This window comes from Pan troglodytes, chromosome 10, assembly GCF_028858775.2.
Source record: "Pan troglodytes isolate AG18354 chromosome 10, NHGRI_mPanTro3-v2.0_pri, whole genome shotgun sequence".
In the NCBI taxonomy this organism is placed as follows: Eukaryota; Metazoa; Chordata; class Mammalia; order Primates; family Hominidae; genus Pan; species Pan troglodytes.
The window spans coordinates 114,700,819-114,723,056 of NC_072408.2; the positions used below are offsets into that span (position 1 = coordinate 114,700,819).

Genomic DNA, 22,238 nt, shown 5'->3' on the forward strand with positions numbered 1-22,238 from the left:
TATAAACATCTTGTCCTATCGACATTTTTTCCTCCTAACACTCAACACATTTCTTGTATGGCTTACGAAGTACATTTTCTAGGTGTGATCCAGCTTGGCAGTACAATGAGAAGCATGCCTTTATAGTCTCCTTGAAAGGTTGAGGACTGTTAATTGACTGTGGGGTGGAAATTATATTCTGAGAAGGATTTTAGCAAACATTTTGATTTCACTTATGAAACAAGTCCTTACATCATATAAGTAGACCTTATTTTTACTGGTTGTTGTTGTTGTTGTTTTGTTTGTTTGTTTGCTTGTTTTTTGAGATGCAGTCTCGCTCTGTCACCAGACAGTGGTGCAATCTCGGCTCACTGCAACCTCTGCCTCCCCGGTTCAAGCGATTCTCCTGCATCAGCCTCCCAAGTAGCTGGGACTACAGGCATGCGCCACCATGTCCAGCTAATTTTTGTATTTTTAGTAGAGATGGGGTTTCACCATGTTAGCCAGGATGGTCTCAATCTCTTGACTTCGTGATCTGCCCGCCTCGGCCTCCCAAAGTGCTGGGATTACAGGCGTGAGCCATCGCGCCCGGCCACTGGTTGTTCTTAGTTAAGATGTTCACCTGACATGTAATGAAACTGTTGATCTATTTGATTTTCTTAGATGAGCCTGTGAATTATTATGGGTATCACTAGTTTTTAAGTTTTCTTTCTCCTAAACTGAAAAGCAGGGGTATATTTTCTGCTGATGAGATATTAATTATGATGATTGCTAGGCAGTCAAGACTTAATTCTTTTTCTTTTCTTGAGACAGGGTCTCTCTCTGTCACCCAGGCTGGAGTGCAGTGGCACAATCATAGCTCACTGCAGCTTCCAACTCATGGGCCCAAGGGACTTTCCCACCTCAGCCTCCTGAGTAGCTGGGACTACAGGCTCTCGCCACCATGTCTGGCTAGTTAAATTGTTTTTGTTTGTTTGTTTGTTTGTTTTTTGTAGTGATAGGATCTCCCTGCATTGCCCACGCTGGTCTTGATCTCCTGAGCTCAAGCAATCCTCACACCTTGGCCTCCCAAAGTTCTGGGATTACAGGCATGAGCCACACCACATTACGCCAAAACTTAATTCTTAATCCTATCTTGTTACCTTCAATATCACCTGAAATTGAAACAAACACTCAGGCACAGACATACAAACAAGAAAGCTTGGCTTTTGTTTTCTTTTGTTTTTTAGTGGCAGGGTCTCAGTCTGTCACCCAGGCTGGAGTGCAGTGGTGCTATCAGAGCTCACTGCAGCCTTGAACTCCTGAGCTCAACCAATCTTCTTGTCTTGTCCTCCCAAAATGCTGAGATTACAGGCATGAGCCACCATGCCCAGATTTTTTTTAAAAAAATGCCTTTTTGGGTAAAAGCCAAATAAGACAACCAAAGCCATGTATCACTACTGTGCTATGAAAATGAGTCTCAGTAGTTCTTTAATATAAACATTCCTATATAGAAGTAATGCAAACGGCCCTGTTCCAAAGTCAAAAGGAATTTGACTTTTGCATTATTTTTAAAAAATAATTAAAATCAGAGTTATTTTTAAATTCTTATTCTAAAAATAGGGAAGAGAAATTGCCTAAAAAATACAGCGGTGGATAAAAGAAGAGAGATTAAAATTTCAAATGGATTTGGGAAGTTAAGTGCTGATTAAAGGAGAGATATCAGTTTGTAAGGGATTATCCCTGGGCCTAATTGTTTGAGGATGTGCAGGCTTGTAGGAAAGGGGGAGGACAGACAGGCTGTGTTAGAATGCCTGTGTCAGGAGGAGAATGGAAGGCTCTTGAAGACAAGGGTGGTTGCTTGTGTTTCTGTTGAATCCCCACTAAATGTAATTTTTCTTTTGGAGACTTTGGTGTATGGGCACAGTTCTCAGCAGAGTGCTAATGTCTGGGGAAAATGGTTAAACACTGAAAAATTACCTTGGCAGTCTGAGGACAAAGCCACAAAACCATAAATTGTTTGGGGGCTTTCTTCAGCTTCACATCTACCAGAAAACTTCTTACCTTTAGAGTTTTCTTATCTATCAAAGGATAAGGTTGCAGTGGTTATCATTGCCGTGAAAGCTCCCCAAATCTAATTTGCTTTTATCCTTCCCACTGATCTTTCTCCTGCAATTAAAAATGATGAACTGTTTCTGGATTTTGAATTAGGGATTTTTCATTTCTGTATAATTCTACCTCTGATGTATTTTGCATTTTCTCTGGGTATATGCCATTAAAGGAGATTTGGATTGCAATTTGGCTGCTTCTTAGGAGAGCAGACAGAATATCACACCATTTTGTTTTTTCTAGTTGCAGCTTTTCATTGATGAAAGCAAAGCTTTGAGTTTGTGAAGTTCTGACATAATTCTTGCTCTTCTGCAGACACATGAAGTGAGTGGTACGTCAGAGCGAGTTTTGGAATATATTTGGTCTAGTGGTGAAAAATGACCAGTGCTATGATGACATCCGGGTTTCTCGTGTGACCTGGGATAGTTCCTTTTGTGCTGTCCATCCCAGATTTGTTGCCATAATCACACAAGTGAGTGGGGGAGGAGTGTTCTTTGTGCTCCCTCTGCACTAGATAAGAAATTTGACCTTCCATTCTGTTAGACATCTTCTGGTAGTCTCTCTCTTTTTTTTCATAATTGATTGACTTTAGAGACTGACCACTCACCAAGTACTGTTGGATTGATGGGGCCATTAAATTCTGATGTAGGTGAGGTTGAGTTCCACATGACTTGCTAACCCCATTCATTTTTCTCTAGCAGGAAATCATTAGATAATGGTGACATCTGTTCTGGGTGTGTCCTCTATGGATGAAAAAGGTTACCATAATGATGCTGTGAGCACAGGTAGGCAGAGGAATTGTATGATTTAATCCAGAATAATCCACTTTTCATAAAAGTGGAATACAGTTTTAAAAAGTTATGCTTGTGCTCCAAAGTAAAGTTGTAAAAACAATTATATTTTTAATTGGGTGGAAATTTGTAAGATAATGTTCTCTTCCTTATGAAGTCATGAAGGCTGAGACTTCTTGTTCTTTTCCAATAGCAAATGGGATGAGAGCACAAGAAAGTATTTCAAAACAAATACAGATTTCAAGTCTAGACATAGGATTCAGCATAGGATTTACTAAACAGTATTAACAAGTGGCAGAAATAAAGGGTCTTTACTGAAAGTGGTTCTGTGGGTTCTTCAATTTCAGTTGGCTTCCAAGCCATACTCCTTCCTTCCTTCCTTCCTTTATCCTCCCAGAGAGCCACTCCAAGGTGGGAGGTTAGATAGGAATTCCGTACATTTGCTGACCAATCACGAATACTGCAGATCAAAATTTGCACTTACTTTATTAGCAAATTCTGGAATTGCGAATAATGAAGAAAAAAAAAAGCTATGAAGAGGGCCTAGAAACAGTTGTTTTTCTAGTTAGCTGATGTGGTTTGGATTTGTGTCCCTGTCTAAATCTCATATCGAATTGTAATCCCCAGTGTTGGAGGAGGGACCTGGTGGGAGGAGATTGGATGGTGGGGTGGATTTTCCCCTTGCTGTTCTTGTGATAGTGAGTGAGTTCTCGTGAGATCTGGTTGTTTGAAAGTGTGTAGCACCTCCCTCCTCTCTCTCTTTCTCCTGCTCCAGCCATGTAGGCCATCCCTGCTTCCCTTTCACCTTCCACCATGATTGTAAGTTTCCTGAGGCCTCCCCAGCCATGCTTGCTGTACAGCCTGTGGAATCATGAGCCAATTACACCTCTTTTCTTTATAAATTACCCAGTCTTGGGTAGCTCCTTATAGCAATGCCAGAATGGACTGATACATTAGCTTTAGGAGAAATATGAATTTGGTAAGTCCTGAGCTCCCGTGATAAGGACTTGGTGCTGGTGAGGATGCCGATGTTGAGTTGCATGACAGCTGTTTCCACTCTGCTTAAAAACACTCAGCTCCCTCCTAAGCCTGAGCCCCATATATTAAGGGTACATCTCATCATCATGGACCATGTGATTCTGAGAGTGGTTACAATAAAGTGAATTTCTGTTAAAGGATTGTTTCCCATTGAATTTTTTTCTTTTAATTCTCCTTTTATTTTGGAAAAATTTGAACATATACAAAAGTGGAAATACTATAATGAACCACCACGTACCATTAATCAGCTTCAACACTATCAAGTCCAGTGTTTCCTTTCTCTGCCACTTCCAACTCGATTACTCTGAAGTAAATCCCACAGATATCACTTCATTCATAATTAAGTTATGTACCCCTATAATGCGAACTCTTTCCTTTTATTTACCAATTTGAAAATAATGAATCTGTTCCCAAGTATCCTACAAAGATGATTACTGAGTTCTTTTAAGTATTATTTTGAACCCGTTCAACATATCTGATGCAGGATGTGCAAACCGTCTATCTTTTGCCAACAGGAGCCTTTTCATGTTGCTTGAGTTCTTCTGACATGGCCCTAGTAATCCTTGCTAGCTTCCTTAATCTTTCATATGACCTTGTTGATGTGACCATGTTCCCACATTATTTGAACATTTCCTGACCCAGTTCTGGAATCAACGACCTCTCCAAAGAGCCTGGAGTTCCTTTTAGAGAGAATGGTATGTAGACACAATCAACAAAATCTTCCTCCCATGCCCAACACCTCAGTTCTCAGTAACACCAACATAATTACTCATTTGCTTTATCCCCCAATACACACACAACCATCTCAAAATAACAGCAACAGTCTAGTAATAACATGTTTATTGAAAACACTAACACTGTTACGTTCTTTTCATTCTCAGGGTATATTCCACTAGAGATGTACTGCCCTATGTTGTGAAGTCACCTAGAAGAGTTCTTAGTGTGGGTATATGACTACACCAAGAGTTTTTTACTTTTGATGATTAGGGACTGCTTCTTAAAACTTATTTTAAAACTGATTTTAGTATCTTAAAATACTCACACAGTTCCGAAGTCACATTTACATAAACAAGGCATATTTGAAGTCCAGGTTTCATCCTTGACCCTCCTACTCTAGGCTCTTCCTTCTCCTAAAGGTAAGCATTTTCATTCTTTATCCTTTTCATCTTATTGGTATGAACACACGTGTGTCCCCTTCCAGGCAGTCTTCAGTAATGTCACATGTTCCCATGACACCTGTATTGTACTCTTATCAGTCATTACATGGAATTTATCTTCCGTAAGTATTATTTGGGGTCCTCCATGAGACTGTGAGCATGACCACTGGAGGGTTGCTTCCCATTATATCCATATTATCAAGCACAAGGTCAGGCACAGAGTAAGACTCAAACATGTTTTGGAATGTATGACTGGTATGAACTACAAACCAGTAAGCTGATGTTTTCATTTTGAGTCTATAAATCTAATGTTTATGGTGGCTTTGTGTATGGCTCAAGGCTCAAATTGTAAAACTTAACATTATGTGACTAAAGCAAGTTATACCCAGAACCTCAATTTCCTCACCTTCAAAACGGGGCAGAGTTTCTGACTTACTGGTCTACTCTCAGGATTTTAATTAGCTCATGCAAAAACAGCCCTTTATATAAGGTTAAGTGCTGGATAAATGTTGGCTACTATAATAAAATAAGCCTCTAAGATACTTGGTCAGCACAGGCACTACCCAAGAGTATGCACTGCAGATAAACTGACAAAATTGTGTATCTAAAACTGGCCAGATGAAAGAGAAACTTTTAAGGGGCCCTTCTGCATGCCCGACACTGTGCTAGGCACTCACACTATCCCGACCTGAGAAAAAGATCTGGGACCCAGAGGAACTTACCAAGCCTCCAGCATCTTGTGTAGCCCTACTCGTGGGACCATCTGGATACCCGCCTCCTCTTGTCTTTATAGGGAGCAGAACACACCTGATATATGTCAGGAAACAAAGTCCAGGAAGTATATTTTCACCTGAGGCAATCCTTGAAAATTGTAGGCTCCAGCCTCCAAAGTGAGTCTTCCTCTCAGTACCTCTCTTCTAGACACATTGAGACCTTTCTTCCGAGCATTAAGTTTAACCACTTAATGAATGAAGTCCTGAAACTGCGTAACCATGCTCCCTATAATATCTGAATAATCTTCCTTTTCCGCAACCTCAGGCATAATCTCATCTTCTGTTTCTATTACAATTTCAAATTCTGGAAAAACGAAGTTGTGGTCTGGAGTTGTAAGGTCCAAATGATCTGGTTGTGCACAAGCCTGCTTATGTCCCAATCTCCAGTCTAGGGTCTGATGCTCCTTGCGCAGTAATACGCTTTGTGGCATCTGGAGCAAGTTTTGGGGCCTAAATAGCCACAAACCCTGCAGAGATGAGCACCAGACTTAAGTTGGAGATACACCGATTCTCCTGTTTCTGGGGAAGGATTCTCAGAAGGTGGCTTATATGAGTAAAAATCATTTTTCCTGGGTAGCTGATTCCTAGAAACTCGCAGGGCGGCACAGCACGGCGGCTCGTGGCAGCAGAAGAGGAAGATGCGGTGGAAGGCGTCTGCGCGGCCGGGCAACGACGCGTACACCTGCCGCCGGAAGAAGAGCGACGGTCGCACAGCTCTGAGGCCAGGGGCCGGAACCCCGGCAGCCCGGCCGCGCCCAGCCACGCCCAGCCACGCCCAGCCACGCCCAGCCACGCCCAGCCACGCTGGCCGCCCGCCCAGCCTGCTGGGGAACTGCTCGCTGCGCATTCGCCCGCCGGCGCCGACTTGGCGATGGACAGCTACACAGGTCCGGCGGGGGCGGCAGCCATGTGGGGCGCGGGCTGGCTTGGGGAGCAGCCCACAGCTGGGCCTCCCATTGAACTTTGATGTGTTTTTCTTTGGAAAACTTTCAACTCTCTTGTATTTTTCTCTCCAAGATACTCCAAGTATATTTTCACCTGTGAGGCAATATCTGAAAATTGTAGGCTACAGCCTCCAAAGTGACTCTTTCTCTCAGTACCTCTTTTCTGGACACACTGAGCCCTTTCTTTAAACTCTGATTTTTACTTTCTTGACCGACTTTTTATAACATGACACAATAAAACCATCTTGTTACAGAAATTGGGAAAAGGATGTTTTGGGGGAACAGGTTTGATACGTTTCCAATGCACCTTCTTAATGGCAATATTGATAATCAAAATGCAAGGAGAATCTTTTAATTAAGTTGAATTTTATTTTCCACTCCGATTCTTAAATATTTCTGCTGAAGGAATTGCTAAGAGGCCACTTAGTACAGTAGACTATTATAAGTGAACTTGATGATTTTGGAGTAGGCTTTGAACTTAATGACAATAGCATTCCATTATTTTTTAGTTAATTCATTCAATGAGAGCAAAGGACATTTAGAAACTTCATATTTTCATGTTTAGTTTTATGGTGAACAGCTAAGACAGCCACAGCTTGTCAATCAAGATCAGACACTAGAACGCCATTATCTGTTTTGGAGTTAAGAGTTTTTATTCCCCTTTTAATAGACTGAAGGATAAATTTAAGGCACTTCTTTTTTTACTTAAAAGAAATGGAGCAATTTAGTTAAAACAATCAAAATAAACTTTTGAATGGTTAATCTTCATCTGAGATCAGATAGTTCCCTTCAACTTCCAAATTCACAAAAGGCTCTGTGAGTCTGTCTTTGCATTTGCAAGCCATGGGAAACTTTTAGTTTCACTTTTACCATTTAAAGGAGACCTGTGTGCAGTTCTTATCTGACTGGATCTTATTATTTGGTTTATATTTCTATTAAGTGACTGCCATTTCATGTACATGTGTACATATATACATACATGTGTACATATATACATACATATGTATATATTTAATTGCCTTTCAGAATTAGGATAAACTATGTTACTTTACAATTATGTGTACCTGAACTGTTGTTTTTTGGAGGAGTCTCAAGGATTTTTCTCAGGCTATCATATTGTTTGTGTGGCTTTGCTCATTAAATAGTTATTTGTTTTGGAGGAGGTGACATTGGTGTAAACTAAGCCCTGTGACAACCATTAGAAATAAGGTTCCTACTTGGGGTTATTTATTTTTTTTTACTGTGGCAAAATTTGCCTGACATTAAATTGACCACGTTAAAGAGTACAATCAGTGGTACTGAGTGCATTCACAATGCTGTACAATAAACACCCCTATCTAGTTTCACAACATTTTAATAAGCCCCAAAGGAGACCTCCATACCCATTAGAAGTCATTCCCCATTTCCCTCATCCCAGGCTCTGGCAACCACTAATCTGCTTTCTGCCTCTGTGGATTTACCTACTTTGGATATTCCATGTAAATGGAATAATACAGCACGTATTATTTTTTGAATGGCTTTTAAAAAAATAGTATGATTTCCAGGTTTATCCACATTGTAGCATATACTAGTAATTACAATGGACTGAATGTTTCTGTTACCCCCAAACTCATATGTTGAATCCTAACCTTCAACGTGATGGTATTAGGAGATGGAGCCCTGGGGATGCAATTAGGCATGAGGGCAGACTCCTCATGAATGGGATTAGTACCCTTATAAAAGGGATCCTAGAGAGCTCTGGCATCCTCTTTCCACCATGTGAGGGCACAGTGAGAAGTCAGCAGTCTGCAATCCTGAAGAGGCTACTAACCAGAACCTGACCATACTGGCACCCTGGTCTAGGATTTCCAGCCTCCAGAACAGTGAGAAATAAATTTCAGTTGTTTGTAAGCCACCTAGTCTATGGTATTTTGTGATAACAGCCCAAACTAAGACAGTACTTCATTCCTTTTTATGGCTGAGTAATATTCCACTGAATGCATAGACCACGTTTTGTTTATTCAGTCTTGCAATGATGGATTGTGGATAGTGGATAGTCTCATGTTCCCTCTAGATAGCTCTGGGCCTGGGAGCTCTCAGAAGGATATCTGTGGGAGCAGAACCTGTCTTGTGAGTCAAAAACTTAGGTTTCCCCTTCTTTTCTTTCTTCCTCAGTTTCTCTTCCTTGCTTAGTTACTGCCTAGGCTTGGCATCAGCAGCTGCTAGAAATCTGAACCACTATCCACGTTGCCAGGAAGTGTACAAATTTGCCTTATAGGGTTGACTGCCCTTTTGATATCTACCTTATAATTTTGGTGTAATAATTAATATTTGGATAAGGATGATAAGTTTTTCATGTTACAGATGACCACCCAGGTGAGAAGAGCTGCTTTTGAGTGTTTTTCTGTTATGTTTTTTGAGCAGTAAATCTTAATTCACTTCAGTCAGTATTCTAAGTGTGTAATAATGACCCTTGGTGGTCTCCTTCTTACTCTCCTAGATGCAGCTCAAATATTACTGATTCTGATTCCCTGAGACGCGGAAGTCATCCTTTGGGCTCTCTTAGGAACCTGTCTGTACCACTAGTTCCCCATTTCTGGTTAAGCATGTGTCTGTGTCTGTGTCTGTGTGTGTATGTGTGTGCGTGTGTGTGTACATGCGCACATGTGGAGATTGCGCAATAATCAATGTATGTTATTTTAAACTGATAAATTTGTGGTAATTTGCTACACGATCATCTGTAGCAATTATATTAAGTAACCTATGAAAGGCTGCCCAACTCCTCAGTGATGGAGCTGTGAAGAATAAGAAGAGGGAACCAACATACTTCTTGGAAGATTCTCAGCCACAGGAACTGAAAGGCAAAGGATTTTCTGATTAATACTTAAATAACTGGAAAATTCAATGAATCAGAGCCTCATTCCAGGCCCTAAGATTCATCAGGAGTTTCTGGATTTGAAATCATTGTTTCTGTAGCAATTGGGACAAACACTGGGGCTACCTTGATGCAGCTGAGAAGTACAGTGACTGCAGAGCTGGGGGAAGAAAGTTCTACATCAGATGCATGCAAAGAGCTGATTCAGAACAGCTTAGCTTTTCCATTTGGGAAATGTGATTGGGGTTTCTTATTGAGGAGCAGCTATCTGACTTTGTGCCTCTGCTATATTTCTCTCCATTGAACCACATGGGCTGAAAAATTACATCTCTGGGCTATGACCTATTCCTTTTAACAACAAAGAATGACTCTGCAGGTGGCCACCACCACCACTACCAAGGTTACAATAGCAGCTCACAGTCATTTCAACCTTTCCTGAATCTGCCACAGAGCCCACCTATGAGAGCCGTGGAATATATGGGCAGGCTCATAATTTGGCACCCTTTAGTCATCATTCTACAATATTTACTTATCATGTATTTATTGGAGATCAGGAAAATGAAATTGCTATTAATATACTCATACACCTTTTTCAGACTTAGAACTTGGATTAGATTCTTCACACAAAACAGGAAAGGAGAAAAAGTAGGAAAGGAGAAAAATAGGAAAGGAGAAAGAGTTGATTCTAGTCACTCACACCCAGCAGCCAACACAGAGTCAACGACCTGAAAGTATGGGGCAAAATATTCTCTCCTTTTCTCTACTCCATTTCCTCACTTCACTTTTCCTTTGCAGCTTCTTAGGAAACAGATTAAAGGATCAACATTTGGATCATGAAATAAACCACATTTCCAGGAGAAAGCTCTGTATTATGGCTGAGTGCAGTGCAAATCCTCAACAGACAAGAGTTGACACTAGTGACGAGAGTCTTCCATTTTTTCACTCATGTTTGCTGTTTTGTCTGGAAGAGGTGTCTGATTTGCATTGTGCCAGTTCTGGGTGTGTGCGAACCTGAGATAACTGGCTACGCATTGCCAGTCTAGTCTAGGGCTAGATTTTGTGCTCCCTGCCTGAGTGGCCTATGTCTTAACCTTGTCAGTCTCTGCTGAGCACTTTGAAGAAGCCACCTCATGTTTTCCTCCCTACCACTCTCTGAGGCAGGTACTGTTGTTGACCCCATTGCCCAAGCTCACTCAGCCATTAAATGGCAGTGCTGAGATTTGAACCCAGCACAGCCTGCCCCAGAGCCTGTGCTCTGGGATTCAGCACTAGGATTCAGCACTTCCTAGGAGCTCATTAGTGTTTGTTGAGGGGTGGCCACATCAAAGGTAAACCCCAGTGTAGCCAGTATGAAAGCAAATGTGAGCTGCTTTGTTGGGAGAAGCAAGGCAGGGAAGGTGTGGGGAGGTATACATGCACCTGAGCCTCTGTCACAAGTGACAGACTCCCTAGAGGCTAAAGAACCAAGACTTTGGCATATCTCAGATTTGGACAATACTCATTTGTTTTTATACATTCAATTCATTCATTCATTCAATAGGTATTTATCAGGAGCTCAGAGAGCTCTGTGGAGGGTCCCACTGACTCAAACTCCTTCTTCCTTCTCTGAAAATGTCCCTTTACCACCTGGCTGCTTCCTTCTTCTTTTGATATCCAGCTCCAATTTCAACTTCCCCAGCCTTGGTTAGTGTTCCCTCTAGCGTGTATTTCTTAAGCTCTCATTATTGGTTCTTCATCCATTTGTCTCACTAGATTGTAATTGCCCCGAGAAAAAGACTTGCCTTTCAGCTCTCTATGCTCAGTGCCCAGCATAGAGGTCTAGCACAGAATCATCACTCGATACATGTTTTAATAAACTGATATAAAGCACTTGCCTTTTTCTACCACGTGTAAGATGACTTTCCTGAGTGGCGACATGGTTTACAAGGGTTGCATTTTTAGCACTTGGGTGGGGTGGAGACACAGCTTGGGCCTCGGGGTCAGCCCAACTTGTGGTAGAATTGTAGCCCTTGTGGTTTAGACTAGAATCCAGCTTATCTTCTGTACCCAAGACCTGTTATTAATTACTTGGGTGACTTCAGGCAAATTACCTGAGATCTTTATGCCTGTCCATCACTTGTGAATGCGCACTTTATAGGGTGGGTATGAACTTTTTACCCTTATTTTAGTTAAAATATCATGAATTTTATCTTCTCTTTCTGCAAACAGCCCTCCATTCTAAATCTTGAAAAAAGGAAGATACATACTTAGAGGTACTCTGCTTCTTTTAGGCAGAAGTTGATTCTTTTAAGATGAAAAGAATTAATCTGAACTATGTCACATTCTAGACTTAGGATTAAGCTTTTTTCCTTCTCTTTTTAAAAGATTTTTAAACATTTCCAACTTTGAAGTTCAGCGGTGCATGTGCAGGATGTGCAGGTTTGTTACGTAAGTAAACCTATGCCATGTGCCACAGTGGTTTGCAGCACACATCATCCCATCACCGAGGGATCCATTGGCCATACTTCCTGATGCTCTCCCTCCTCCCACTCCCCACCCTCCGACAGGCCCCACTGTGTGTTGTTCCCTTCCTTGTGTCCATGTGTTCACACCATTTAGTTCCCACTTATAAGCCAGAACAGGTGGTATTTGCTTTTCTGTTCCTGCATTTGTTTGCTGAGGATAATGGCCTCTAGTGCCCTCCACATCCCTGCATAGGACATGATCTCATTCCTTTTTATGACTGCCTAGTATTCCATGGTGTATATATAGCACATATTCCTTATCCAGTTAGACTTAATTTTCTATTGATTACAGAAGAGAGTTTTCTTCCTTGTTTGCCCCAGGCCAGGAGACTTGATGCTGGGCCTATGTTCTCTAGGTAAGATATATGTGTAAGTGATTTGTCCAAGTTTGAATTAAAAGCAAAAATTTTTGAAAAAGCAATCCACATTAAAAAAGACTAAACGTGTAGAGTCTGGACTTCTAGGGATGATCCAGTCTACTCCAAGTCAGAGAGCTGTGCTTACAGGCAGGGATGAGTCCCCCGCCTATGCCTTCCCTGGGGCCACTTGATCCTGGACTTAAACCCAAACCATCCCTTAAACCCCAAACACTATTTAATACTGAGTCCTTTTAGCCGTTGAGCTGTGCTGCTTTCCACACCCCATTAGGTAGGTTACAGGAAATTTTAATCAGTTAAATCTGTCACCGCTCATGTAAGTCAATACTCTCTTCACACTTGATTTATGGAGCAGAGACACATGAGAATTCTTATTGTACAGAAGCAATAACAAAGCTTTATTATAAGTTACACAGAAGACACACAAGGGTTCCGGGGGAAAAAACGGGAGAGGAGAGTCAACTGTAGGCAGCAGGGAGTATCCCACCTGCTTCAGGACTGGAGTGAAATAAACCAAGGGCCCTCTGTCTATTGCTATGAGGACTCTGACCACTGGGATAAGACAATTTAAGAGCCTCACACCACCTACTTTCAGACTAAATCTTCAGGGAAGGGGTGGGACTGGAATGCTACCTCTGTCTATTGCTATGAGGACTCTGACCACTGGGATAGGACAATTTAAGAGCCTCAAACTACCTGCTTTCAGACTAAAGCTTTGAGGGAAGGGGTGGGACTGGAATGCTATATCTCTAGCCCTCCAGGATGGCAGAGGTAGGGGCTAGCCTTGCATTTCCCATCTAAACAGGCTCACACAAAGTCCAGCCTGAGGGGATGGGTGGGCACTGGCTCCAGGAAGTTCTCCTCTCAGACCAGCATTTCCCTCCTGGACCCCAAGGGAGTGGAACCCAACCTGGAGGAGGAAGGCCCTGCAGAACCCTGGACAGGGGATGAGGGAGCCCTAAAGGTGAGGGCCCACATGGGAAGTACGGTTGCTAGGGTCAGAGGCTGGCTCAGGCATGTACCTAGGGGCAGCCTTGCTTGCAAGTGGCATTAGGCCCCCAACTTGAAATGTGGGGTTTCTGCTTGGGTAGCCCTCTAGGGATGTGGCTTAAAAAGCATGGGCAACAGTGCCTGCAAACAATTATTCCTGGCGCTGGGTCCCATGGTTTGGGTGCTCTGGCTACAGGGACTACTGCTGTTCAGGCCCAAGCTTCCCCCACGAAGTGTGTGGTGCTTGGGACCCCTCTCTTTTTTGCTGCAGTGCTCTGTATCTGCCTAATGATGAGGAAGGAGCAGGGTCAGCAAGGCTGAGACCAGGAAGTATGAAAAGGTGGCTGGATGGAGCTCTGAGGGGGAGAACAGGGGCCCTGGTGAGCTGTGCTTCCTCCCAGACACAGGAGGCATAGAGGTAGCCACTGCAGCAGATTCCAGGAGGGCTACTGGGCCTGAGCAGTCTTGCATCCTGCGTCCCTCCTCCTGTGCATTAGTCACAGAGGGTGGAGGGGGTCTGGAGAGGCAGTGGGCAGAGGAGCCATTGCTGCCGCAGGTGGTGGCAAAATATGGGAAGGCTGCAAGGCTCCCCAGTCCCAGATGGCCTTGGCCTCACCCCACAATGCACTGTGGATGCATAGCAGCACTGTTTCCTTCTCCAGGTCCAGGTCTTCAGCCGTGAGTGGGAACCCCAGCTGGGAGGGAGGTACAGCGTCAGAGGCTCCCCTCGCCTGCATGGCAGCAGAGGAAACTTGCATCGAAGGGGCCAGTACTGTGGATGCGAGGGAGCCATTCTTGGAAGCGAGTTTCTGCCCTTGTGTTGCATCTGCTGCCTTTTCACTCCAGATCTTCCTCTGGGAAACCTCTGTAGCCAAAGAGGGAAACCAGGGTCCCTCCTCACTCACTGTCTTTGAGCACCGGAGGGGCAGCCGGGAGAGGAATGAGGCTGGCCCCCTCCTCCTCTTCAGTGGCGGGAAACCTTCTGTGGTGCTGTGTGAGCTGCAGACAGCATTTTGGGGGCAGGAGCTCACCTAGAAAGGCTGGGATTTCTTGTTCAATCTGACTTCTGATCTCTGGGCATGGAGGTCTCTCTGCAGAGGCCCAGGCTTGGGCACGACAGAAGAGAGCCCTCCATTGACCCTCAAGGACCTAAATGTGATCTGTGCACCCCCAGTATCATCAGGCCCCTTTCTCTAATTATCAAGAACCTCTGTGACTCCAAGGTCCTTGTCCTGCTCAGGCATCCATTTCCTCAGGGTCCATTTGAGGGCCCTCAGAGGGCCCTCAAAACCAAAAACAAAACACAGGGTCTGCAGTATCTTAGGATGTTGTCTCCAAGAGGCTCTAAGAAAAGCCACTGTAAAGTCACTGAATTCTTGGAGTTGGTCCAGGACCAAGGGTAAGTGCAGAAGCCGGGGCAGCCAAGGAACCGGCCAAGGGCAGGAAGCCAGCTGCCCTCCCAGCCCCCTGTAGGGGGCGCTGTGGAGCAAAGCTTTCGCGGGTAACGGGCAAAGCGGGGCAGTAGTGTCAAGTCAGGTCTTGGCAGCACAGCGAGGTTGGCGACTTCTCCTTGGCTGCCAACTCAGCCAAAGGCTCATCCTGCACTGTTGGGCCTGTTGCTGGGATGCACCTTTGGAATGTGTGAGCCAAGAATGGGCGCGCATGCTCATGGAACCCGCAAGGAAGACGCACCGGGGAGGAAAGGGAGGGGGCAGAGATCACCCTAGGAGTGTGCACAGGGGGCAGCTGCCGGTGGAGGGTGTTTGGTACGAGGGAGACAGGCTCATGGGGAAATGCAGCTGGCCCTCCCGCACTGGGGCCCCAGCGCTGACAGGGGACGGCATAGGACGGGGATCCCTTGGGCTAGGAGGGCGAGAACTGCTGCGCCATCAGGTGGCAGCTTTGGGGTCAGCACCCTCGAGATGTCCTGCCCTTTCTCCAGCGGAATTGGGAAGAGCCCCTCAAGGGCTGAACAGATTCTGACGGGGTCTCTCGTGGTGGGGAGGGCAGGTGGAGGGAGACATGCTTCCCTTATAACCCAGTAATCCTGTTCCATGTATTTGCCCAAGAGAAATGAAAACTTCTGGGTGGATGTTTATTCACCCATAACCTGTATGTAGATGGTTTTGGTTGCATTAGTCTTACCTCCTTGACATAGGACTTTTCATTTTATCCATTTTGTCTTGAATGTGATTGGAATTATTTTTAGGTGGTTGTTCTGGGGATTAGAATATGTATGCCACACTTTTCAGTCTAATAAGAGGTGTATCTTACCAACTCGAGTAATATGTGAAAGCCTAACAGTCATATACATTCATGTGGCTCTTTATGTTATGGTTGTCATATGTATTCCATCTACAAGCCTTGAAGCCCCCACATCCCTTTCAAATGATGATATGTTTTCATGGTTTGGAAGCAGCTCATCCTGGAAGCGCAGAACCTGCCAGGCGTCTTGCACTTCCTCCTCCCAGTCCCCCTAGGGTTGAAGGCTGCACTCTAAGAAGGCACTAGCCTGTCCCCAGGAGTCTATCCAGATCCCTGGAGGGCTCCATTTCTGCAGGACGAGGCTACCCCTTGGAATAAATCCTCTCTGCTTCTGCCCAGTCCTGTAAGGGCACCTTCCATTCTTTCTCCAGCAGGCTTTCCTCTGCTGACAGGGAAGGAGACAGTGTGGGGCAGAGAGGGATTTATCCTCTTCTCCTTGGGCTGAGGAGAGGGCTGGGAAGTCCTCCAGGCAGCATCTAACTTCCTCACTCTTTGGGCTGCTGTAAGTGGCCTTCCGGGTCCTTCCTGCTATTTTCATGTTCAAAAATTGAAATTTGAGTTTTCTGAGCTGGAATTTCCTCTTTCTGTTTAAGGCTGCTAGGAAAAATGGCTGCCAGGGTCCTGTAAAGCAAAGCTTGCTTGGAGAATGGGCGAAGATGTAGGTGTAAGTGATTTGCTCAAGATTATGCAACCTCCCTGGGCATAGCCCCCACTTCCTTGGGAATTTCCTAGCATGTCCTGGAACGGGCCTCCATCATTCCCCATTTCCTGCTGCATGAGGAGACATTGCCCCCTACAAAAACTAGATAGTGTAATATCTGCCCCTGGTGTGTCCGGAATTGGTCCCTTCTGGTGGGTTCTTGGTCTGCTGACTTCAAGAATGAAGCCACGGACCCTCATGGTGAGTGTTACAGTTCTTAAAGATGGTGTGTCTGGAGTTTGTTCCTTCAGATGTTCAGATGTATCCGGAGTTTCTTCCTTCCAGTGGGTTCGTGGTCTCGCTGAGTTCAGGAGTGAAGTCGCAGACCTTCGCAGTGAGTGTTATAGCTCTTAAAGGTGGGGCATCCAGAGTTGTTTGTTTCTCCCGGTGGGTTCATGGTCTCGCAGACTTCAGGTATGAAGCCACAGACCCTCGCGGTGAGTGTTACAGCTCATAAAGGTAGTGCAGACCCAAACAGTGAGCAGCAGCAAGATTTACTGTGAAGAGTGAAAGAACAAAGCTTCCACAGCGTGGAAGGGGACCTGAGTGGGTTGCCGTGGCTGGCTCGGGTGGCCAGCTTTTATTCCCTTATTTGGCCCCACCCACGTCCTGCTGATTGCTCCATTTTACAGAGCGCTGATTGGTCCATTTAAAGAGTGCTGATTGGTCTGCTTTACAGAGTGCTGATTGGTGCATTTACAAACCTTTAGCTAGACCACAGGGTGTTGATTGGTGTGTTTTTACAGAGTGCTGATTGGTGCGTTTACAAACCTTTAGCTAGACACAGCGCTGATTGGTGTGTTTTTACAGAGTGCTGATTGGTGCATTTACAAACCTTTAGCTAGACACAGAGTGCTGATTGGTGCATTTACAATCCTCTAGCTAGACAGAAAAGTTCTCCAAGTCCCCACTCGACCCAGGAAGTCCAGGTGGCTTCACCTCTCACTGAGATCAGGAGGTGCTGACTGCCTGGGGTCAGGGATGGGAAGCTTGGGCTGAGCCTGAGGGGTCCTGGAGCCTGAGACTAACTATTTTCTAAAAGAAATGGCAAATACAACCATTATTTGTTGTTTTTTTCCTTTATTAAGTAGGCAATGAATGTTCTTAGTAGAAAGTGTAGAAATTGCAGATGCGCGAAATGAACTAAATGAAACCATTCCACGAAAATAATCCCCAAACCAAGGGACCCTTACCATTTGTATTTGAGTAGGCCTTGTTCATGTCTTATGTCTATATGAGCCCCCTCCCCATTATCCCATAGGAAAGAGAGAATGAGTCCTTAAAAAGTTGTTCATGGGGTAAGGGTTTCTCTCAACTTCATTTTGAATTGCAAAAGGAAGTTTAGAGAAGATGCATGGGCTTTAAAGGACCTCTATTAACATGAATATTGGGACCTAAAGAGGTGTCCCGGGAAACCAGGAAAACAAGTGGTAAAGAAATTGGACTCAGACTTAGCAATTATTCCTTGGAAGATGACCTTACACTTACATGCATTGATGGGGATGTATACAGTGTTTTTACAGTTACTTAAAAGAAGAATCTCACATTGATATTGTGGAGGTTTCACACTTAAAGGATTAATTTAAAAATATCCTAATGCCACATGAATCCCTTGCTGTGGTCAAGAGTTTCCTGATTCAAGGCTTCTGTTTCTCCCTCCACTTAGATGAAAGAAAAGATGTGAAGCCCTGGAAAACTTGGCTTTGAAGATGCCAAACTCACTTTAGAGAAGAGAAAGGCATTACTGTTGGAGATGCTTGTGAAGAATTTGAGTTAAAAAAATTGTTTTCTAACCAAATACCACATGTTCTCACTTATAAGTGGGAGCTAAACTTGGAGCATCTGTGGACATAAACATGGGAATAATGGATACTGCAGACTACTAGAGCGGGGAGGGAGGGAGGGAAGGAGGGGGATGGGGGTTGAAAAAGTACCAGTTGGGTACTAGCCTCAATACCTGGGTGCAATGTACCGATGTCACAATCTGCACATATGCCCCCTGTATCTAAAATAAAAGTTGAAATTAAAAATGAATAAATAAATAAAAGATGGTTGGCTGTCTCTGTAAAAAAACTAAATTGTTTTCCTGCTGGGTGCGGTGGCTCACGCCTGTAATCCCAGGTGTTTGGGAGGCCGAGGCAGGTGGATCACCTGAGGTCAGGAGTTCGAGACCAGCCTGGCCAACATGATGAAACCCCGTCTCTACTAAAAATAGAAAAATTAGCCGGTGTGGTGGCGTGTGCCTGTAATCCCAGCTACTTGGGAGGCTGAGGCAGGAGAATTGCTTGACCCCAGGAGGTGGAGGTTGCAGTGAGCCAAGATCGCTACACTGTACTCCAGCCTGGGCAACAGAGTGAAACTCTGCTTCAAAAAAAAAAAATGTTTTCTAATGTGAAAGAAACCAGCAATACTCATAAAATATATCATATAGATAGATAGTTGCATCTAAACTAATATTATAAGTACATATTTGTTTTCCCTAAAAGCTTATATAATCTGGACAACCCCAGCATTTCTGTTCACTCACTGGGACATATTTTTTTTTTTAATTTTTGCATTGGGAAAATTGACTCGGGCATTAGTGGTATGTACATTCCAATGTAATTCCCATTGACTTGGGCATTAGTGGTATGTATATTCATATTTTTAAAAATCTGGAGTATTTTATACATGCTCTTTGATAATCTATTTTTAAACAATACATTTTAGATTATGTTAGTACACCTTTATGATGATCCATTTCCACTTAAGGAATAGTAAATATATTTTTTCTTCCTTATGATTTTAATGTTTTCTTTTTTCTAGCTTACTTTATTGTAAGAATACAGTATCTAATACATATAACATACAAAATATGTGTTAATCTATTGTTTATATTATCATTAGGCTTCCAGTCAATAGTAGGCTATTAGCTGTTACATTTCCAAAAACATAGTATGAGGATTTTCATTATATGAGGATTTTCAGCCGCACGGGGTGTTGGTGCTCCAACCCCTGCACCGTGCAAGGTCAATTGTATATCTATGTCATAGTTTTTATGATCTACACAGTATAAGAATATCATATTGTGGTTTTGTTTTTGCTTTTGTTTTAAAAGACAGGGTGTTGCTCTATCACACAATCTGAAGTGTGGTGGCACCATCATAGCTCACTGTAACCCCAAACTCCTGGGCTGAAGTGATCTTCCCACTTCAGCCTCCTGAGTAGCTAGGACTACAAGGGTGTGCCACCATGCTTGGATAATTAAAAAAAATTTTTTTTAGTAGAGACAGGATCTTGCCGTGTTGCCCAGGCTGTTCTCAGTCTCCTGACCTCAAGTGATCTTCCTACCTCGGCCTCCCAAAGCACTGGGATTACAGGTGTGAACCATCCATGCCTGGCCCAAAAATTGTATACTCAAAATTATTGAATGCTTTTCTTATCTCTTTTATGTCGTGTGTGCATGTGTGTGTTTGTGTGTGCATGTGTGTGTGTGTGTTTGTAAGCCACATGCTATGAAAAGCTTTCAGCATAGTCTACTGGGCCTGGCGTTCTAGCCCTGGCCTGGCTCTGCAGCTTCACATGTCATGGGCTGCCCCCACCTCCTCACTGGCTGATGTCTTTCCACTCCATGTGCTTTTCTGTCACTCCGCCTTTTTCTGTCACCCCTCCTGTCCCTGCTTCCCCTCTAGGCTGAGAGCCCCCAGGGGCTCCACTTATGCACCACTGTATCCCCAGTGCCTGCTGCAGGCCTGGCATCTGGGAGGTGCTTATTCAATGGTTTTTGAATGAATATGTGTGAATGATGAGGCCTGAGAAAGAAAATCAGCCCCTGACGTCCAGAAATGGGTCTGATGACCAGAAACAGGCCATTATCATTGTCGCTTTATTGGAGATAAGTAACCTCACAGAACATTAACATTAGACAAGGTACTCTGAGACTGTGATAAAATGTGAAATAAAAACAAGCTTCCTGTGCGGCTTCCAAAATTCCAACATCTTTGTTCCTTGTGGAGGGCTGGGTGGCTGCTGCTTCTTTACCAGTCAGAACTTTATTCTCACTCGAGTGAGCCTCCCCTTACGTACAATGTGCTGAGACACTTAATTGTATAATTGTCCCCACATTCTGGCAGCATCCAATCACTATGGAGCCACTGCTTACTGACACCTAGCCCCAAATGACCAACCTGAAACTGACACCCCACAGTTCCCCCATGGTGCGTGCTTTTCCTCCCTGCAAGGAGTAATAAACCCAACTTGCTCCACTGCATGTGTGTTCCTGGAGGGTATTGACTGGCCTCTTGAGGGGCTGCCTGGGCTCTGCCTCTGTCATCATGTAAAGATGATGGTGATCGACAACACAGGGTTTTCTGTGTGCCGGGTGCTGTTTTGAGTTCCTCGCATATACTCATCTGCATTTTATCCTCACAACAGCTCTGAGGAGGGGGCACTGTTCTTATCTCTGTTTTGCAGATGGAGAAGCTGAGACACTCAAAGGATTAACCCCCTGGCCCAGGTCACCGACTTGTAAGTTGCTGAAGTGGGATTTGAACCCATGTGGTCTGGCTCCATAGTCCACGCACTGAGCTAGGGCCTAACCAGGCTTCGAGCCTAGACAAAACACAGGTCCTGACCTGCCTTCATCCTGTGCAGGTCGTGGAGCTCATTGGAATGTGATGGGAAGGAGGAGAAGAAGGAGAAGGTGATGGAGAGTCTCCTGGAGGCAGCTGAATTTTTGGCATGGCCGAGAGGACCTGGGGTGGACCCTTGACCCGCATTGGGCCCACTCTTGCTTCTCTCCCAGGAACTAAGACTTAGGATTTATGAATGCTGGTCTGTCTGTGCAGGAATGGTGTGTGAGGGTATGTAAACTAGGGAACTGAGTGGTGACATCTGCCCTGGACACTGGGAGGACATTTGGGAAAGATGGAGCAGCAAGTAGAGAGAGAAGCAGAGATGGGGGAGCAATTCAAGGGGAGAGTGAGAAGGGAGAGAAGCAAGAGGGAGAGGGAGAGGAAGATAGAGAGGGAGGCAGAAGGACAGGGTCAGGGACAGGGCTAAGAAGGAATGGAGAGAGAGAGAGGATGGAGGAAAAGAGGGAGAAAAACAGACATATATATACACACACACATATACACACATATATACATATATGTATACATATATGTGTATATATACATATATGTGTATATATACGTATATATACACATGTGTGTGTATATATATGTATATATGTGTGTATATATATACACACACACAGAGCAGACACACACACATACACAATCCATTTCTCCGGTGCCTGCATGTTAGTCCCAGTGGTTCTCTGCTCCTGCCTGGGAGAATCTACCATCCCTTGCACCAGGGGTGGCACTGACATGGGATGGTTGGGACCTCTGGCTGGATCCTTCAGCAACCAGACCCTGGCCCACACCTGATGCTGTGGTGGATGAAGGGAATCCCAGCAACTGTTGCTCTCAGGCCCCAAAAGAAGTTGTCCAGTGGAGTCAGGAGGTTTACAGTATGTCTGGGAATACATTTTCCTCCAATCCTGTCTTGCTCTTGCCAACAATTTCCCAGGCAAATAGTGAATTGTTTTATTTGTTTGCTTTATGTTTTGAAGAGAGGGAGGCAGCATGGTGATTTGTGAAGGGCTGAACTCAGACAGACCTAGGTTTAAGTTCTGGTCATCTCACTTGCTGTGTGACCTTGGACAAGTCACTTCACTTCTCTGAGCCTCTCTCCAACAACGGGGTAATAATCCCTGCCTTATAAAGTTGTGGTGATGATTAAAAAGTGGCT

The 22,238-nt window shown here is 44.2% G+C and overlaps 1 long non-coding RNA gene and 1 pseudogene across 2 annotated transcripts; one reads left to right on the forward strand and one right to left on the reverse strand.

Moving 5' to 3' along the window:
• Nucleotides 1-1,851: 1,851 nt before the first annotated feature.
• LOC134807008 (programmed cell death protein 2-like) lies at nt 1,852-6,735 on the reverse strand (annotated as a pseudogene).
• Nucleotides 6,736-15,193: 8,458 nt separating this feature from the next.
• Nucleotides 15,194-18,347, forward strand: LOC107967630 (uncharacterized). Of its 2 annotated transcripts, none has more exons than XR_008538567.2 (3): nt 15,194-15,261; nt 16,354-16,794; nt 18,127-18,347. It is a non-coding gene; the product is annotated as an uncharacterized LOC107967630 (long non-coding RNA). The 2 variants fall into 2 exon arrangements; XR_001708255.4 differs by having other exon boundaries at nt 16,354-16,661.
• Nucleotides 18,348-22,238: the final 3,891 nt, after the last annotated feature.